Source organism: Arachis ipaensis, chromosome B2, assembly GCF_059453495.1.
Source record: "Arachis ipaensis isolate K30076 ecotype BB chromosome B2, ASM5945349v1, whole genome shotgun sequence".
Classification (NCBI taxonomy): Eukaryota; Viridiplantae; Streptophyta; class Magnoliopsida; order Fabales; family Fabaceae; genus Arachis; species Arachis ipaensis.
The window spans coordinates 36,772,769-36,787,610 of NC_142437.1; the positions used below are offsets into that span (position 1 = coordinate 36,772,769).

Consider the following 14,842-nt stretch of genomic DNA (forward strand, 5'->3'; position numbering starts at 1 on the left):
ATACCACGAAGATTCTGATTAAGAGATCCAAGAGATACTCATTCAATCTAAGGTGAAACGGAAGTGGTTGTCAGGCACGCGTTCATAGGGAATGATGATGATTGTCACGTTCATCACATTCAGGTTGAAGTGCGAATGAATATCTTAGAAGCGGAATAAGTTGAATTGAATAGAAAAATAGTAGTACTTTGCATTAATCTTTGAGGAACAGTAGAGCTCCACACCTTAATCTATGGAGTGCAGAAACTCTACCGTCTGAAAATACATAAGTGATAATGGTTCAGGCATGGCCGAATGGCCAGCCCCCATGAAAGTCTAAGATAGCATAAAACTGATCAAAGATGATCCTAAGATGTCTAATACAATAGTAAAAAGTCCTATTTATACTAAACTAGTTACTAGGGTTTACAGAGATAAGTAATTGATGCATAAATCCACTTCCGGGGCCCACTTGGTGTGTGCTTGGGCTGAGCTTGAATGTTACACATGCAGAGGCTCTTTCTGGAGTTGAACGCCAGGTTGTAACGTATTTCTGGCGTTCAACTCTGGTTTGTGACGTGTTTCTGGTGTTTAACTTCAGACAGCAGCGTAGAACTGGTGTTCAACGCCCTTTTACATCATCTAAACTCGGCCAAAGTATGGACTATTATATATTGCTGGAAAGCCCTGGATGTCTACTTTCCAACGCAATTGGAAGCTCGCCATGTTGAGTTCTGTAGCTCCAGAAAATCCACTTTGAGTGCAGAGAGGTCAGAATCCAACAGCATCAGCAGTCCTTCTTCAACCTCTGAATCTGATTTTTGCTCAAGTCCCTCAATTTCAGCCAGAAAATACCTGAAATCACAGAAAAATACACAAACACATAGTAAAGTCCAGAAATATGAATTTAACATAAAACTAATGAAAACATCCCTAAAAGTAACTAGATTCTACTAAAAACATACTAAAAACAATGCCAAAAAGCGTATAAATTATCCGCTCATCACAACACCAAACTTAAATTGTTGCTTGTCCCCAAGCAACTGAAAATCAAATAGGATAAAAAGAAGAGAACATACTATAAATTCCAAACTATCAATGAAACATAGCTCCAATTAAATGAGCGGGACTTGTAGCTTTTTACCTCTTGAATAGTTTTGGCATCTCACTTTATCCATTGAGGTTCAGAATGATTGGCATCTATAGGAACTCAGAGTTCAGATAGTGTTATTGATTCTCCTAGTTCAGTATGATGATTCTTGAACACAGCTATTTTATGAGTCTTGGCCGTGGCCCTAAGCACTTTTTTTCCAGTATTACCACCGGATACATAAATGCCACAGACACATAATTGGGTGAACCTTTTCAGATTGTGACTCAGATTTGCTAAAGTCCCCAATTAGAGGTGTCCATGGTTCTTAAGCACACTCTTCTTTTGCTTTGGACCTTGACTTTAACCGCTCAGTCTCAAGTTTTCACTTGACACCTTCACGCCACAAGCATATGGTTAGGGACAGCTTGGTTTAGCCGCTTAGGCCAGGATTTTATTCCTTTAGGCCCTCCTATCCACTGATGCTCAAAGTCTTGGGATCCTTTTTATTTACCCTTGCCTTTTGGTTTTAAGGGTTATTGGCTTTTTGCTCTTGCCTCTTGGTTTTAAGAGCTTTTGGCTTTTTCTGCTTGCTTTTTCTCTTTTTTTTTTCTTTCTATTTTTTTGCTATTCTTTTTTCTGCAAGCTTTGTTCTTTGCTGCTTTTTCTTGCTTCAAGAATCATTTTTATGATTTTTCAGATTATCAAATAACATGTCTCCTTATCATCATTCTTTCAAGAGCCAACATATTTAACATTCTTAAACAACAACTTCAAAAGACATATGCACTGTTCAAGCGTTCATTCAGAAAACAAAAAGTATTGTCACCACATCAATATAATTAAACTAAGTTCAAGGATAAATTCGAAACTCATGTACTTCTTGTTCTTTTGAATTAAAACAGTTTTCATTTAAGAGAGGTGATGGATTCATAGGACATTCATAACTTTAAGACAAAGTTACTAAATACTAATGATCATGTAATGAAGACACAAACATGGATAAGCACTTAACATAGAGAAAACGAAAAACAGAGAATGTAAGAACAAGGAATGAGTCCACCTTAGTGATGGTGGCGTTTCCTTCTTGAGGAACCAATGATGTCCTTGAGCTCTTCTATGTCTCTTCCTTGTCTTTGTTGCTCCTCCCTCATTGCTTTTTGAGCTTCTCTTATTTCATGAAGGATGATGGAGTGCTCTTGATGTTCCACCCTTAATTGTCCCATGTTGGAACTTAATTCTCCTAGGGAGGTGTTGATTTGCTCCCAATAATTTTGTGGAGGAAAATGCATTTGAGGCATCTCCAGGATCTCATGGTGATGAGCTTCATGCATCTCTTGAGATCCATGAATGGGCTCTCTTGCTTGCTCCATCCTTTTATTAGTGATGGGCTTCTCTTCCTCAATGGGAATGTCTCTTTCTATGAAAGCTCCAGCTGAGTAACATAGATGGCAAATAAGATGAGGAAAAGCTAGCCTTGCCCCAGGAGAGGGCTTTTCGGCTATTTTGTAGAGTTCAAAGGAGATGACTTCATGAACTTCTACTTCTTCTCCAATCATGATGTTATGGATCATGATGGCCCGATCCACAGTAACTTCAGATCGGTTGCTAGTGGGGATGATGGAGCATTGGATGAACTCCAACCATCCTCTAGCCACAGGCTTGAGGTCCAGTCTTCTTAATTAAACCGGCTTGCCTTTGGAGTCAATCTTCCATTGAGCTCCTTCCACACATATGTCCATGAGGACTTGGTCCAACCTTTGATTAAAGTTGACCCTTCTAGTGTAGGGGCGTGCATCTCCTTGCATCATAGGCAAGTTAAACGTCAACCTCACATTTTCCGGACTAAAATCTAAGTATTTCCCCCGAACCATTGTAATATAATTATTTGGGTTTGGGTTCTTACTTTGATCATGGTTCCTAGTGATCCATGCATTGGCATAGAACTCTTGAACTATTAGGATGCCGACTTGTTGGATGGGGTTTGTTAGAACTTCCCAACCTCTTCTTTGGATTTCATGTCGGATCTCTGGATACTCATTCTTCTTGAGCTTGAAAGGGACCTCGGGGATCACCTTCTTCTTGACCACAACATCATAGAAGTGGTCTTGATGAGCTTTGGAGATGAATCTTTCCATCTCCCATGACTCGGAGGTGGAAGCTTTTGTCTTCCCTTTCCCTTTTCTAGAGGATTCTCCGGTCTTGGGTGCCATCAATGGTAATGGAAAAACAAAAAGCTTATGCTTTTACCACACCAAACTTAGAATATTGCTCGCCCTCGAGCAAGAAAAGAAAGAATAGATGAAGAAGAAGAAGAAAATATGGAGGAGAGAGGGGAGGGGTGTATTCGGCCAAGAAGGGGAAGAGAGGGTTGTGTTGTGTGAAAATGAAGAAGAATGGAGGGCTTTATATAGGGAAGGGAGGGGGGGTAAGGTTCGGCCATAAGGGTGGGTTTTGGGTGGGAAATTGATTTTGAATTTTGAAGGTAGGTGGGGTTTATGAGGTAGGTTTATGGGGAAGAGTGGATTGAGGTGATTGGTGAAGAGTTTTGGGGAAGAGTGTTTATGGAATTGTGTGAAAGAGGGGTGAGAAGAAGTGAGTGGAGGTAGGTGGGGATCCTGTGGGATCCACAGATCCTGAGGTGATCTTGTGGGGTCCACAGATCCTGAGGTGATCTTGTGGGGTCCACAGATCCTGAGGTGTTCAAGGATTTACAACCTTGCACCAAATTAGGCATGCAAAATGCCTTTGCACACAACTCTGGGCGTTCAGCGCCAGATTGGTGCTTGTTCTGAGCGTTGAACGCCCATTTGGTGCCCATTTCTGGCGTTGAACGCCAGAACCATGCTTGTTCTGGGCGTTCAGCGCCAGCTCTTCTCCAGGGTGCAATTCTGGCGTTCAAACGCCCAGATGCTGCCCATTTTGGGCATTCAGTGCCAGAACCATGCTCTGTTCTGGCGTTGAACGCCAGCCAGATGCTTCTTACTGGCGTTTAAACGCCAGTAAGGTCTTCCTCCAGGGTGTGATTTTTCTCTGCTGTTTTTGATTCCGTTTTCAATTTTTATATTTATTTTGTGACTCCACATGATCATGAACCTAATAAAACATGAAAGAACAAGAAAAATAAAATTAGATAAATAAAAATTGGGTTGCCTCCCACAAGCGCTTCTTTAATGTCAATAGCTTGACAGTGGGCTCTCATGGAGCCTCACAGATGTTCAGAGCATTGTTGAGACTTCCCAACACCAAACTTAGAGTTTGGATATGGGAGTTCAACACCAAACTTAGAGTTTGGTTGTGGCCTCCCAACACCAAACTTAGAGTTTGACTGTGGGGGCTCTGGTTGACTCTGTTTTGAGAGAAGCTTTTTATGCTTCCTCTCCATGTTTACAGAAGGATGACCTCGAATTTTAAACACAAGGGAGTCCTCATTCAATTGAAGGACTAGTTCACCTCTGTCAACATCAATCACAGCTCTTGCTGTGGCTAGGAAGGGTCTTCCAAGGATGATGGATTCATCCTCATCCTTCCCAGTATCTAGGACTATGAAATCAGCAGGGATGTAAAGGCCTTCAACCTTTACTAACACGTCCTCTACTTGTCCATAAGCCTATTTTCTTGAATTGTCTGCCATCTCTAATGAGATTTTAGCAGCTTGTACCCCAAAGATTCCCAGTTTCTCTATTACAGAGAGGGGTATGAGGTTTATCCCTGAACCAAGGTCACACAGAGCCTTTTCAAAGATCATGGTGCCTATGGTACAAGGTATTAGGAACTTTCCAGGATCCTGTTTCTTCTGAGGCAATGTCAGTTGATCCAGATCACTCAGTTCATTGGTGAACAGGGGAGGTTCATCTCCCCAAGTCTCATTACCAAATAAATTGGCATTCAGCTTCATGATTGCACCAAGGTACTTGGCAACTTGCTCTTCAGTAACATCCTCATTCTCTTCAGAAGAGGAATACTCATCAGAGCTCATGAATGGCATAAGGAGGTTCAATGGAATCTCTATGGTCTCTAGATGAGCCTCAGATTCCTTTGGTTCTTCAGAGGGAAACTCCTTATTGATCACTGGACGTCCCAGGAGGTCTTCCTCACTGGGATTTACGTCCTCCCCTTCCTCTCCAGGTTCGGCCGTGTTGACTATGTCAATGGCCTTGCACTCTCCTTTTGGATTTTCTTCTGTATTGCTTGGGAGAGTACTAGGAGGGATTTCAGTGATCCTTTTACTCAGCTGGCCCACTTGTGCCTCCAAATTTCTAATGGAGGACCTTGTTTCATTCATGAAACTCACAGTGGTCTTAGATAGATCAGAGACTAAGTTTGCTAAATTATAGGTATTTTGTTCAGAGTTCTCTGTCTGTTGCTGAGTGGATGATGGAAAAGGTTTACTATTGTTAAACCTATTTCTTCCACCATTATTAAAGCCTTGTTGAGGCTTTTGTTGATCCTTCCATGAGAGATTTGGGTGATTTCTCCATGAGGGGTTATAGGTGTTTCCATAAGGTTCACCCATGTAATTCACCTCTGCTATTGCAGGGTTTTCATGATCATAAGCTTCTTCTTCAGAAGATGTCTCTTGAGTACTGTTGGATGCAGCTTGCATTCCATTCAGACTCTAAGAAATCATATTGACTTGCTGAGTCAATATTTTATTCTGAGCCAGTATGGCATTCAGAGTATCAATTTCAAGAACTCCCTTCTTCATAGGCGTCCCATTACTCACAACATTCCTCTCAGAAGTGTACATGAACTAGTTATTAGCAACCATGTCAATGAGTTCTTGAGCTTCTACAGGCGTTTTCTTTAGGTAAATGGATCCACCTGCAGAAGTATCCAATGACATTTTAGCCAATTTAGATAGACCATCATAGAATATATCCAGGATGGTCCATTCTGAAAGCATGTCAGAAGGACACTTTTTGGTCAGTTCTTTGTATCTCTCCCAAGCTTCATAGAGGAATTCACCTTCTTTCTGTCTAAAGGTTTTAACATCTACTCTAAGCTTACTCAGCTTTTGAGGAGGAAAGAACTTGGCTAAGAAAGCCTTGACCAGCTTATTCCAAGAGTTCAGGCTATCTTTGGGTTGAGAGTCCAACCATATTCTAGCTCTGTCTCTCACAGCAAAAGGGAAAAGCATGAGCCTGTAAACTTCAGGATCTACTCTATTAGTCTTAACAGTATCACAGATCTGCAAGAATTCAGTTAAGAACTGAAAAAGATCTTCAGATGGAAGTCCATGAAACTTGCAGTTCTGCTGCATCAGAGAAACTAATTGAGGTTTCAGCTCAAAATTGTTTGCTCCAATGGCAGGAATGGAGATGCTTCTTCCATGTAAATTGGAATTAGGTGCAGTAAAGTCACCAAGCATCCTCCTTGCATTATTATTATTTTCGACTGCCATCTCCTCTTCCTGTTCGAAAATTTCTGAAAGGTGCTTGCTGGATTGTTGTAATTTAGCTTCTCTTAGTTTCCTCTTCAGAGTCCTTTCAGGTTCTGGATCTGCTTCAATAAGAATTTTCTTGTCCTTGCTCCTGCTCATATGAAAAAGAGGGACAGAAAAATAATAATAATAGGGGTCCTTTTTACCACAGTATAGATGTCCCTGTGTGAGTAGAAGAAAAGAAGAAGAAAAAATTCGAACACAGATGGAAGAGGGGGTTCGAATTTGGGTGAGATGAAGTGTTAGTAGATGACTAAATAAATAGAAGGAGATGAGAGAGAAGGAGAATTTTCGAAAATTAATTTTGAAAAAGAGTTAGTGATTTTCGAAAATAGTTTTGGAAAAAGGTTAGTAATTTTTCGAAAATTAAAATCAAAAATTAAAATAATTAGTTAATTAAAAAGAAATTTTGAAAAAGAGCGAAGATATTTTCGAAAATTAGAGAGAGAGAGAGAGTTAGTTAGGTAGTTTTGAAAAAGATAAGAAACAAACAAAAAGTTAGTTAGTTAGTTGAAACAAATTTGAAAATCAATTTTGAAAAGATAAGAAGATAAGAAGTTAGAAAGGATATTTTAAAATCAAATTTTGAAAAAGATAAGATAAAGAGATATTTTTTTGAAAAGATATGATTGAAATTAGTTTTGAAAAAGATTTGATTTTTAAAATCACAATTAATGACTTGATTCACAAGAAATCACAAGATATGATTCTAGAACTCAAAGTTTGAATCTTTCTTAACAAGCAAGTAACAAACTTGAAATTTTTGAATCAAAACATTAATTGATGATGTTATTTTCGAAAATTAGGAGATAAAGATAAGAAAAATATTTTTGAAAAATATTTTTTAAAATTTTCGAAAATAAATAAGAAAAATGAAAAAGATTTGATTTTTGAAAAAGATTTTGAAAAAGATAAGATTTTTAAATTGAAAATTTGATTTGACTCATAAAAACAACTAGATTTTAAAAATTTTTGAAAAAGTCAACTCAAATTTTCGAAATTTATGAGTGAAAAAGGGAAAGATATTTTTTTGATTTTTGAATTTTTTTGATGAGGGAGAAAAACATGAAAATGATGCAATGCATGAAAATTTTTAGATCAAAACAATGAATGCATACAAGAATGCTATGAATGTCAAGATGAACACCAAGAACACTTTGAATGACAAGATGAACATCAAGAATTTATTTTTGAAAAATTTTTAATGCAAAGAAAACATGCAAGGCACCAAACTTAAAAATTTTTCATGTATAGACTCTTATGAATGCAAAAATGCACATGTAAAACAAGAAAAGATGTAAAACAAGAAAACATCAAGATCAAACAAGAAGACTTACTAAGAACAACTTGAAGATCATGAAGAACACTATGAATGCATGAATTTTTTCGAAAAATGCAAGATGAATATGCAATTGACACCAAACTTTCAACTTGACTCAAGACTCAAACAAGAAACATGAAATATTTTTGATTTTTATGAATTTTTTTTATTACTTTTTTTGGATTTTTGTATATTTTTTTCAAAAAAAACATATAGGAAAAAGAAAATAAGGATTTCAAAATTTTTTAATATGAATTCCAGGAATCTTGTATTCTTAGTCTAAAGCTCCAATCCGAGGGTTAGGCATGGCTTAATAGCCAGCCAAGCTTTAGTATGTAACTCAGACATGCCACGGCTGACATTCCAATTAACTTGCCTCTATGCTGATGGTTGGAAGCCCCTATCCAAAAGAATTAGACATGGCTTTACAGCCAGCCAGGCTTCAACATGCTTCATGAAACTCTAGAATTCATTCTTAAAAATTCTGAAGAAAAATATATTTTTGAAAAGATTTTTTTTTCGAAAACAGATGAGAAATTTTTGAAAGGTTTTTGAAAAATTTTTGAAAATAAAACAAAAAGAAAATTACCTAATCTGAGCAACAAGATGAACCGTCAGTTGTCCAAACTCGAACAATCCCCGGCAACGGTGCCAAAAACTTGGTGCACGAAATTGTGATCTCAGGCAACGGCGCCAGAAACTCTGTACACACGTCTTAATAAATCATTTTTCATTCACAATTTCGATACAACTAACCAGCAAGTGCACTGGGTCGTCCAAGTAATAAACCTTACGTGAGTAAGGGTCGATCCCATGGAGATTGTTGGTATGAAGCAAGCTATGGTAACCTTGTAAATCTCAGTCATGCGGATATAAAATAGTTATGGAGTTTTCGAATATTAATAATAAATAGAAAATAAGGATAGAAATACTTATGTATATCATTGGTGAGAATTTCAGATAAGTGTATAGAGATGCTTTCGTTCCTCTGAACCTCTACTTTCCTGTTGTCTTCATCCAATCAGTCTTACTCCTTTCCATGGCTGGCTTTATGTAAGGACATCACCGTTGTCAATGGCTACTTTTAATCCTCTCTGAAAAATGGTCCGATGCACTGTCACTGCATGGCTAATCGTTTGGAGGCATCACCCTTGTCAATGGCTGCATCCTATCCTCTTGTGAAAATGGTCCAAATGCTCTGTCACAGCACGGCTAATCATCTGAGGTTCTCGATCATACTGGAATAGGATTCACCCTCCTTTTGCGTCTGTCACTACGCCCAGCACTCGCGAGTTTGAAGTTCGTCACAGTCATTCAATCCCAGAGTCCTACTCGAAATACCACAGACAAGGTTTAGACTTTCCGGACTCTCATGAATGCCGCCATCAATCTAGCTTATACCACGAAGATTCTGATTAAGAGATCCAAGAGATACTCATTCAATCTAAGGTGGAATGGAAGTAGTTGTCAGGCACGCGTTCATAGGGAATGATGATGATTATCACGTTCATCACATTCAGGTTGAAGTGCGAATGAATATCTTAGAAGCGGAATAAGTTGAATTGAATAGAAAAACAGTAGTACTTTGCATTAATCTTTGAGGAACAGCAGAGCTCCACACCTTAATCTATGGAGTGCAGAAACTCTACTGTATGAAAATACATAAGTGATAATGGTTCAGGCATGGCCGAATGGCCAGCCCCCATGAAAGTCTAAGATAGCATAAAACTGATCAAAGATGATCCTAAGATGTCTAATACAATAGTAAAAAGTCCTATTTATACTAAACTAGTTACTAGGGTTTACAGAGATAAGTAATTGATGCATAAATCCACTTCCGGGACCCACTTGGTGTGTGCTTGGGCTGAGCTTGAATGTTACACGTGCAGAGGCTCTTTCTGGAGTTGAACGCCAGGTTATAACGTATTTCTGGCGTTCAACTCTGGTTTGTGACGTGTTTCTGGCGTTTAACTCCAGACAGCAGCGTAGAATTGGCGTTCAACGCCCTTTTACATCATCTAAACTCGGCAAAAGTATAAACTATTATATATTTCTGGAAAGCCCTGGATGTCTACTTTCCAACGCAATTGGAAGCGCGCCATTTTGAGTTCTGTAGCTCCAGAAAATCCACTTTGAGTATAGGGAGGTCAGAATCCAATAGCATCAGCAGTCCTTCTTCAACCTTTGAATCTGATTTTTGCTCAAGTCCCTCAATTTCAGCCAGAAAATACCTGAAATCACAGAAAAACACACAAACTCATAGTAAAGTCCAGAAATGTGAATTTAACATAAAACTAATGAAAACATCCCTAAAAGTAACTAGATTATACTAAAAACATACTAAAAACAATGCTAAAAAGCGTATAAATTATCCGCTCATCACTAGGCCAAGAGTAAAGAGAACTACTCAAAAACTAAAGGGAACATTCTATCAAACACCTAGTGTGCAATAAAAGTAAACATCACAAAATACAGGAATTAACAAGATCCATAACCATCATGAGCAAGAAATTAACAATAGCAATGAAGATAAACATAAAAGAAGACATGGAAACATAAAATTGCATTAGAAGAAATCAAGATCCAACAATGGTTCATCAACATAAAAGAGAGTATAAAAGGGGAAATTAACATTACAAACTAAGAGAATCAAGATGTAGAAACAAGAAATTGTAGAGGAAACAAGATGAAATCAAGTAATCAAATCTAGATAAAAAAGAATTTAACCTAATCCTAACCTAATTCTAGAGAGAAGAGGGAGCTTCTCTCTCTAGAAAACTAACTAAAGGCTCATGTTGACTAACTAAGTGCTCCCCCTTGCTCTAGCTTGAATTTTGCATGAAATAGCCTTAGGAATCAGTTGGAATTGGGCTTGGGCAGCTCAGAAATCGCCCCCCAGCGTTTTGCCTTTAAGTGAGTCACGTGCGAGCATCGACGCGTACGCGTGCTTGACGCGTACGCGTCGCTTGGCAATTTTCCTATCCACACGTACGCGCCATGTACGCGTACGCGTCGCCATGCAACTTCACTTCCACGCGCGCGCGTCTGCGGCGCGTGCGCGTCCATTGATGTGCTCCCAATCCTTGTTTCCTCATGCATTCTCCACTTTGCATGCTTTTCTCTTCATTTCTTCCATCCAATACTTGCCTTATGAACCTGAGATCACTCAACAAACACATCAAGGCATCGAATGGAATTAAAGTGAATTAAAATCACCAATTTAAGGGCCTAAAAAGCATGTTTTTACACTTAAGCACAAATTAAGGGAGAATTACAAAACCATGCTATTTCATTGAATAAATGTGGAAAAAGGTGATAAAATCTCCCAAAATAAGCACAAGATAAACCACTTAATTGGGGTTTATCAAGAACTCAAAATAGGTTCAACAATAGACCACCATTCCCATCTTCTTAGCAACAGATGGAGACTTCTAAGCCCACTGAGCACTCCCCTATTGAAGAGCTGATAACATGCAAGGTTCATGAGGAACCCATTGAGGTTCCCTTGAGTGCTTGGTTGAAGATCATAGAATCTGAAGAGTATGCTTCGTCTGATGAGGAAGAGGAAACTAGGGAGGAGCAAGTTGCTCGGTACTTAGGAATTCTAATGAAGCTGAATGCCAAGTTGTTTGGCACAGAGACATTGGAAGAAGAACCTCTAGTGCTCACCAAGAAACTCAATGCCTTGGTTCAGCAAAAACTACCTCAGAAGCTGCCGGATCCCGGACGCTTCCTGATTCCTTGCACCATAGGCACCATTATCTTTGATAAGGCTCTGTGTGACCTAGGGTCAAGCATAAACCTCATGCCACTCTCTGTAATGGAGACATTGGGAATCTTTGAGGTACAAGCTGCAAGAATCTCACTAGAGATGACAGACAAGTCAATAAAGAAGGCATATGATCTGGTAGAGGATGTCTTGGTAAAGGTTGAGAACCTTTACATCCCTGCAGACTTCATAATCTTAGATACTGGGGAGGAAGAGGATGAAGCCATTGATAAACCACTATTTTATGGTTTATCTTGTGCTCAATAGAGTGGTTTTTATCAACTCTTTACCCATTTATTCATACTATTCGCATGTTTTACGTTTTCCTTCCTGATTTTGTGCTATGATTGAAAACATGCTTCTTTGGCCTTTAAATTGCTTATTATTAATCCTCTCTTATTACCATTAGATGCCTTGATATGTGTGTTAAGTGTTTTCAGAGATTATAGGGCAGGAATGGCTCAGAGGATGGAAAGAAAGCATACAAAAGTAGAAGAAATACAAGAAGTTGAAGAAATTGCTAAGCTGTCTAGCCTGACCTCTTCGCACTCAAACGGTCATAACTTGAGCTACAAAGGTCCAAACGATGCGGTTTCAGTTGCGTTGGAAAACTAACGTCTAGGGCTTCGATTTGATATATAATATGCCATAGTTTTCCTGACGCTAAGCAATGCGAACGTGCGCTCCACGCGGACGCGTCGCAGTGACGAAAATAAGCGTGGCAGATTTCTTCTCCAGCGATTTTTGGGCTGTTTTCGACCCAGTTTTCGGTCCAGAAAACACAGATCAGAGGCTATAAAGTGGAGGAGTCCATTCATTCATAATCACCAACTCATATTCACATAATTTTAGGTTTTAGATGTAGTTTTAGAGAGAGAGGTTCTCTCCTCTATCTTAGGATTTAGGATTAGGATTTCTCTTAATTTTAGGATTACTTCTCTTCAAGTACAGGTTCACTATTCCTTTAATTTATTTTCTATTTTTATTTATTCTATTACTTTAATTATTATTTATCTTTTCAACTTGACTTTTGCTACATTCATGTTATGATTTTCTTATTTAATACACATTATTGGGGTATTTCAGATTTAAGATTGTTTTATTTATGTTATGAATGCTTTCAATTTATCCAAATTATTTTCATTCAAATAGATTTTCCCCTTTTGGCTTTGGTTAAATAATTGGTGACGCTTGAGTTATCAACCTCGAGGTGTTGACTGAAAATTGGAATTCTTCAAGAATTAATTCGAGTTCCAATAACTCTAGCCCTTCCCAAGGAAAGACTAGGACTTGAGGATTCAAATTAATTCATCCACTTAACTTACCTTCATAGTTAGAGGTTAACAAAGTGGGAGAAAAATCCAATTCTCATCACAATTGATAAGGATAACTAGGATAGGACTTCCAGTTCTTACACCTTGCCAAGAGTTTTATTATTTATTTAAATTAATTCCTTACAATTTACTTTCTTGCCATTTACTATTCTCGCTTTTTATCTTATACATTAAAAACCCCCAATTTACAAACTCACAACCAATAATAAGAACACCTCCCTGCAATTTCTTGAGAAGACGACCCGAGGTTAAATACTTCGGTTATCAATTTCAAAGGAGTTTGTTACTTGTGACAACCAAAACTTTTGTACGAAAGGATTTTCTGTTGGTTTAGAAACTATACTACCAACGCGATTATATTTTTTATAAAAATTCTAAACTAGCTAGAATCCTATTCGTCAGCCATCATCCTTGGAAGACCCTTCCTAGCCACTGCCAATGCCATCATTGATGTAGCAAAGGGAGAATTGATTCTACAGTTATGGGAGGACCACATCTTGTTCAAGATGCCTAACCCCAACTCTCCCTCTGATAGAAAAAAGATAGTTGTACAACACTTAGTGTTCCAACCCTCTCTCTCAGTGCAGAGCTATATAGAGCCCCCAGACATCAACTCTAAGTTTGGTGTTGGGCAGCCATTATCAAGCACTGAAAACATTGGTACTAAGAAGAAAGTGCCTAAAGGCTGGAGGGATAGGAAAATTCCCACTGAAAGCCTCTCACTTGGGATGAGAGTTGTCTTTACTGATAATCCAGTCATTCCATACACTGTGAACAGGATCCTGTCTCTAGAACATGTGGAACTTATCCAGGAGAGCACAAGCAAGAAGTTCACTATAAGGGGCAAAATTCTGAGCCCCTATCCATATCCGTAAGGAGCTAACCGTCAAGCTAGTGACGTTAAAGAAGCGCTTGTTGGGAGGCAACCCAACCATAATTAAAGTTATTTCTGTTTTTCATTAAGTTTATTTAAGTTTTAACAGTTTAATTTTCATGTTTTCATTAAGTTTGTGATCATGTGTAGTAGTTAAAACAGAAACAGAAACAGTCAAAGCTGGAAACAGAACACCCTGGAGAATGAATCCTTCTGGCGTTGAACGCCAGCCAGGGAGGCCAGAGTGGGCGTTCAATGCCCATGAGGAGCAGCATTGCTGGTGTTGAACACCAGCCATGGAGTCTGAAGCTGGCGTTGAATGCTAGCTAGGAGGCAGAGACCTGGCGTTGAACGCTAGGTAGGAACACCCCGATGGGCGTTCAATGCCTAATAAGAGGCACATTGCTGGCGTTGAACGCCAGCAAGGAGCAAGAGCTGGGTATTCAATGCCCACAAGGGGGTAGGGAACTCGAAGTCCCTAGCCCCTCAGGACCAGTGGGTCCTACATAATCTTAACCTACCCCACCTTCTTCTCTCTCTTACTTTCACTCTTCTCCACACATTATTCCCTATAAACCCTAACCCACTCACATCTATATCTCTTCCTAAAACCATCATAACTCCCACCAACCCCCACCCACTTTAAATTCAAAATTTCTCACCTAATTCCCATCCATTCATTCGAACCCTACCCAATCCCACCTCTATAAATACCCCTTCTTCCTACCCTTCATACACACACCATTCATACACTAATAGCCCCACTTGGTCAAACCCACTATATCCCTCCATCTCCTCTATTCTCTTCTTCTTCTCCTCTTTTCTTCATATTTTGCTCGAGGACGAGCAAAACTTTTAAGTTTGGTGCTGAAAAAGCATTGCTTTTTTCTTCTCATTCATACTTATGGCACCCAAAGTCGGAGAAACCTCTAGAAAGAGGAAAGGGAAAGCAGTTACTTCCACCTCTGAATCTTGGGAGATGGAAAGATTCATCACCAAAGCCCATCAAGACCACTTTTATGAAGTAGTGGC

At 38.9% G+C, this 14,842-nt stretch overlaps 1 non-coding gene across 1 annotated transcript; it reads left to right on the forward strand.

Annotated features, from left to right (window-relative positions):
* The first annotated feature begins 5,969 nt into the window (after positions 1–5,969).
* On the forward strand, positions 5,970–6,077 carry LOC148573607 (small nucleolar RNA R71). Its single transcript, XR_015906441.1, has one exon. It is a non-coding gene; the product is annotated as a small nucleolar RNA R71 (small nucleolar RNA).
* The last annotated feature ends 8,765 nt before the right edge of the window (positions 6,078–14,842 follow it).